General features: G+C 33.6%; 1 long non-coding RNA gene across 6 annotated transcripts; it reads right to left on the minus strand.

Annotated features, from left to right (window-relative positions):
• Positions 1-1,156: 1,156 nt before the first annotated feature.
• On the minus strand, positions 1,157-6,063 carry LOC115965458. Of its 6 annotated transcripts, none has more exons than XR_004086061.1 (5): positions 5,551-6,063; positions 4,512-4,677; positions 3,977-4,397; positions 3,648-3,695; positions 1,157-1,579 (listed from the first exon to the last, which is right to left on the minus strand). It is a non-coding gene; the product is annotated as an uncharacterized LOC115965458 (long non-coding RNA). The 6 variants fall into 6 exon arrangements; XR_004086060.1 differs by adding an exon at positions 4,912-5,025 and having other exon boundaries at positions 3,977-4,677; XR_004086062.1 differs by having other exon boundaries at positions 3,977-4,674.
• Positions 6,064-6,514: the final 451 nt, after the last annotated feature.

The following is a 6,514-nucleotide window of genomic DNA, read 5'->3' on the forward strand; positions in this document are numbered from 1 at the left end:
AACTCTTGATTATTATTATTATTATTATTATTATTATTATTATTATTATTATTATTATTATTTGTTAGAAAATATGTGATTAAAGCGTTAGGAATATATGTCACTATTTTATGTAATTGGCTAATCCTTTGACAAAACGCACTTTACTTGTAATTGGATAAATTTAGGATGTGTTTAATGCTTTAAGAAATAAGATTTCAAGTTCAAGTGTTAAAGTCATGCAAGTCTGTCCAAGAACTAAGTCAGAAAGTGTTGTTCATTAAAACTCGATAGCTAGCTCAACAACTAGCATCTATTGAGATTTGAAGAGCTGTTCTAGCCCAAGGCTCAACAGCAGCTCGACAGATAGATATCTATCGAGGTTTATGAAATTCAAATTTTCTGTTTTGTTTTTCATCCAATCCGTGAATGTATGTTTGGACTTTCTTTTCTCACAACCCTAAACATATATAAGGATTATTTTAATGGCTGTAAAAGCACTACAACAAAATGTATTTTCAGTGACGAAAAAATTCGTCACTAAAAGTCCAGTTTTTCGTCACTAAGGACCTTTAGTGACGAAATTGGACTTTTAGTGACGAAAATCATTTCGTCACTGTAGCCCCGTCACTAAAAGTCCTGGCGACGAAAAATTTCGTCACTAAAAGTCCGATTTGATTTTTAAAAAAAAAAACTTTTAGAGACGAAACGTTTTCATCACTAAATGTTTTCCTCACTAAAAGAACTATTTAGTGACGAAAATATTTCGTCACTAAAAACACTTTAATTTATTAAATCATATTTAGTGACGAATAATTTCGTCACTAAAACTATGTTTGGGTACATATAGTGACGAAAAAGTTCGTCACTAAAACTATTTTTAAGAAAATTTAGGCACATATAATGACAAAAATTTTCATCACTAAAATCATTTCTTACAAAATTTTGCTACATTTAGCGACGAAATATTTCGTCACTAAAACAATTTTTTGTTGTTATATTTGTGACGAAAAAATTCGTCACTAAAACTTATTTTCTATTTTTTTTTTTTTCATGGCTTTGATATTAACCTGTAACCTGTCATTACATTATTAAAACCTTACATTTGAATAACACATTTATTTCAACAACACATTTATAAAAAAAGATCCATACATTCTACAAGTAAAAAATAAAACAAGTATGCAATTCAAACTTCTTCTATACAATAATTGTTTGCAACACATACAATAAGTGTTTTAACTTGAAGTTGAACCACCCCTATTGGTAAGAGCTTCATCATAACCCTTACTCCTCAAAAAGTTAAGAAAATTCTTTTGGACCTCTTCTTACTTAGCTCGTGCCTCTTGGTCCCTAGCTCGCTCCTCTTGATCCCTAACTCTTGCCTCTTTGAGCTCAATTATCTCATTTTCTAGCCGTTAGATATAATCCACCGAGGAATTAGATGAGGCGGTGGTTACTAGAGAAGAGGAAGGTCTCAGGCCAAGTCCTTTTACAATACCGGACTTTTTCTTAAAACCAAGTTTAAGATCTCCTCTTGTATAAGGGGAATTGCATTAGGATCTTGACAATGATCTTCTTGCACTTTGAGAATATTTTCCTATCATTTGAAAGAGAGAAAGAAACAAACAATCACAATATTAATACTACATATGTTATAGCTTTATCCATGTTTGACTACAATTGCAAGGCGAATGCTACTTTAATAAAATAAAGACAATTCATGCATAATGTATTTTAACATCTAAGTCTATAAGTTACTTAGATAAAGTTCTATCCCATTCATGAATGCACAAGTCTATATTAATACTTAAACAAATATACATTGCACACACAAATATACACTCCCAATATGAATTTAAATCACCTTATAAATCCACCACAAAACCAATCACAAACATCAAGTATAGAGTTTTTACAAGTATTGAAATCAATTAAAGTACTATTCATCACATCTAATCAACAAGGTCCATTCACATTTGCAAGAAACTAAAAACACTACCAATATGAATTTAAGCCACCTTATAACACCATGCAAGCCACTCGCTTGCTTCAATGCAACAACCCACCACAAAACCAATTTTCAACATCACAACTATAATGCTTACAAGTATTTAAACCAAATAAAATATTATTCATCACATCTAATCAACAATACTCATTCACATTTGCAAGAATTGAAAAACACTCCGAATATGTATTTAAATCACCTTATAACACCATGCAAGCCACCCACTTGCTTCAACACAACATACCACCACAAATCCAATTTCTAATATTACAAGTATAGAGTTTTATAAGTTTTTAACTAAAATTTTATTACTTTGCTCAAGTTAAGCTTACAACTTTCAGAAAAAAAATCCAAAGTTATTGCAAACAATGTGTATTTACCTTGCAAAAGGAAAGTTAAATTTATAAGTACTTCAGTCTTGCAAATGATCCTTTCATAAATTACAAAGGCATAGGTTCCAAATTAAAAAAATAAAATAAAATAAAAAAAGCAAAAATTTCACGAATGATCTCTGGCTCAAAGAGTTTGATGCATACCTCTATATATAACTCAAAAGTTTCTCTCCAACAATAGAATAGAAATTTTGCATGGTAATTGTACTGGTTTAGCAAATAATAATAATAATAATAATAATAATAATATTCTGTTGGCAATCATCAATATGCGTGAACCCATCCCTTCTCAAGGTAGAATGACTACAATTTGTATGTATTATTTATTTTAGATTGGGAGCTTTAAATATGCCAGCTACCAGAAAGCATGGAATTCATTTCATTGTATCAAACACCTTGACCTTGACCTTCTTTTTTTTTTTCTTTTTCTTTTTTTTTTTAGCTTGGTTAGAAATATTACTGACTAGGTACGGTCCGGACTAATGAGTGCAATAAGTGTCCATCAATTTGTATCATTGAGTAATTTGGGCTCTACTTAAAAAAAAGAAAAAGAAAAAAGCAATTTGGGCTTTACTGATCCAATAAGCAAACAGTGAGGATAAATTAAAAATTCATAATACAAATTGTCAATTTTGGGCAATAGGCTTGGTTTTATAAATTAAAAATTCAAGCAGTGAGCTTGAAATAGTTGGGAGAATTGGACTTCTGGCCCAGTGGCCTGTGGAATAGTTGGCTTGCTGGCCTAGAATCCATGACTCCTCGTAAATTCAAGCAGTGAACGCTACATAATTTCTTTTCATTTTTATTTTTCTAATAAAGCATTTCTTATTTATCCCCCAACGCCCCCCCTCCCCACCAAAAAAAATCTCTAATTAAACAAAAAGATAAAGATAGAAACACCACACCCTTGTCATATAGGATGGAGGACTTTACAAATCAATCCCCACTCAGTTTCACTCATCAAAAAACAAATTTAAAATACAACACAAACAAAGGTAAATTAAACAAAAATAATGGCAACCCTTAAAAGATCATATCTGAAAGTACCCCTCGAGAGACATATCATTGCTAAAATAATCTAATCGATCATATATTGCATGCTTAAAAGGAAATTTTGATTCAAGGGTTAAAAAATGGAAAAAATAAAAGTACTAACATATTCTAAAGAATGAAAAAGCTCATACCAGCTGCAATAGTTGCATCATGAACCACTCCAATTTTATTACACATTAAATTCCACTAAAAAGTGTTAAGTACAAGTGTACCTCAACAACATGCTGCAGATCACTATTGGGCTCAGTTTTTGGGATACCCTACAAGTTAAACGGCAAGAAAAGCTGCATGAAAACCACATTTGACTCAATATAAAGAGCGTGGGTGTGGACAGTGCCCACAGCACTCTAGCTAGAAAAGACAAAATCCAGCTTCAGCAATTGCCGAACTACAATCAAATCAGCAAGGACAAAGTCCATCTAAAATATTGAGTGAATCCATATTTGTGGACAAAAAATCCTCTAGTGAGAAGAAAAAGACACACATATGAGTGTAAAAAATGATACTCAACATTTAAAAAGAAATGAGTTAAAAAACTCACATCAGCTGCCCAGTCAGGAAGCTCAATATGAGCAGGTACAGCACGTCTACTAGATATAGCATATGGCCTTAGTTCCCTGCACAATAGTCAACATAATACATAGTGGGATAGCACCCCATATATCTGCACTTCTGCAGAATTATGACCACCAAAAACCCCTTCCAACATGCCAGCAAGTCCACCACTCGCTTAGGCACCACCACGTGATGCCGAACAAACAAAACACCAAGGACCATAAACTTTATACATAAGCACAAAGGAGAAGAAAGTGATCCATAGATTTCCCCACTGTTTTTGCATCTAGAACACCATTCTGCAATACAAATACTTCTCTTCCTCAAATTGTCCATATTAAGAATCTTTTCAATAACCGCCACCCATGTAAAGGGCTACTTTATTAATGTCCTTCACCTTCAAGATGCTTTGACAATAACAAGAAATTATGGTGTGAAGCATACTTTAACAAAAATCAAGGAGGTGCAAGAAGCTAGGAAAAAAATTATTATCATAAAAGATTAAAGGGTAAAAAGCTCACTAAATTCCAATAAAGAACACTGCCCTTAAAAAGTATTAGCTGCTAGCTGATTTCGCCTATTCAAAATTTTGATAATCTATTGCTGGCAGACTTTTCCATCTTCTCTCTATGTCACATAATGGTGGAAGTTTCTAAATTTCTTTCCTTAGTAACCATTTTCCATCTACTGCATACAGATAAACAACCAGCAGTTGATACAAGAAAGTGATTTAAACGCAACAAACCATTTTCCCACAATGATTCAAAGTTCCTATTAAAAGCTTCCAATATTAGATACAAATCAAAGCAAGCCCAAACAAAAACCATTCCAAAAATTATAGTATAATTACATGATTTAGTCAGTGAAATATAATCAAACAGCTCATGGGCATAATAGAAAAAGCCAAAACTAAGCACTTACGAGCTAAGAAGTAGGAAACGGCGAAGATACACTGAGCCCACCAAAATTGTTGGAAGTTAAATCTATCTCCAAATCAGTTATGCAAAGACGAACTTCCTAAATTGAAGATCAAAACTTTGTGCCAAATTGTGCAATCCCACATACGAAAGGGAAGAAAATGGAAGACAGTTTTTCAAAATTTGAAAAAAAAAAAAAAAAAAGACATTTTAATCAAAACAGAAAGTTCTGCATGTAAAGTGGAAGCAAATTAATATTCATAGTTTTACTTGTCTAAAACAAATCCCACATTGTGAGCTTCTTGAATAGATAAGAAAGCCATGTACAATTAAAGTTGATTACAAGTTCCTCCCCTTAAGTCTTAAACAATAGCGCAGTTACAATGTTCCCATCAACTATTAGAATCCCCATTAAATTTAAAGAATCATTCAATTTTAACTGAATTCATCAAAACTTTCAAAACTAACACTATGCATATCTTCTCAAATTACTAATTCTATATCTAAAACCCAAAAAAGGTAAAATTTAACATAAGAAACTCACACATTCTAAAATTCAATAAATAAATCATAAAAATTCACCATCTTTTCCTGAAATTCATTCACAATAGCTCAAAATTTGCACCAAAAAAACTTTGAATACCTCCAAAGGCGAAGCTCGAATGTGATGGGCAAACTTCTAGTTCCGATTCGAGAGAGGCTGAAGCGTCGACGTATTGAGGCGAGAGTGAACGCCACCATGCGCATTAGGACGCCAAAAAATCAAAGCCGGGAAGGCGAACGGTCACCGGGAATGCGAAGGGTCGCCGGTTCAAAGGAATGCGAAGGGTCGCCGAGAAGTCAAATGGTCACCGATTCGAAGGAAGGTGAAGGGTCGCCGGTTCAAAGGAATGCCAAGGGTCGCCGGGAAGTCGAATGGTCGCCGGTTCGAAGGAAGGCGAATGGTCGCCGTTGAGCATAATCGGCGACGGTTGGCTCTTAACGGAGCTTCATCGGCGACGGTTTGAGCTTCATCGGCGACGGTTTGAGCTTAATCGCGACGGTGGGAGCTCAACGGTGCCGTTGAGCTTAATCGCGACGGTGAGGTTGTTTGGCTCTTTGTTTTTTTTTTTTTTTTTGACTGAAATATGGCTTTGAAGAGAGTTTCAACTATTTAGATATAGTGCTCTGTTGAAAAAAAAAAAAAAACTCTAAAAGCTTTTGGTGCATGTGCTGGGTATTGAAATTAGGCTTGAAGTCTTTAGTGACGAATTCCAGTTTCGTCACTAAAGACCGGGCTTTGTTAAGATATTTAGAGACGAAATTCATATTTTGTCACTAAATTATACTTTTAGTGACGAATTATGATTTCGTCACTAAAAACATATAAGTGCACAACTATTATTATTTTTAGTGACGAATATTTTTCGTCACTAATTCTTCCTTATAGTGACGATAGGATTTTCGTCACTAATACTATCCATAGTAATACCTACAGTGACGAAATATTTCGTCACTAAAAATTTCAACTTTTAGTGACGAAATATTTCGTCACTATAGATTAATTAAATTTGCGCCAAAATTTCCTTCTATTGGCGCCCATTTTTCAGAACACAATAGTGACGAAA

The sequence above is a fragment of the Quercus lobata genome, chromosome 10 (genome assembly GCF_001633185.2).
Source record: "Quercus lobata isolate SW786 chromosome 10, ValleyOak3.0 Primary Assembly, whole genome shotgun sequence".
In the NCBI taxonomy this organism is placed as follows: Eukaryota; Viridiplantae; Streptophyta; class Magnoliopsida; order Fagales; family Fagaceae; genus Quercus; species Quercus lobata.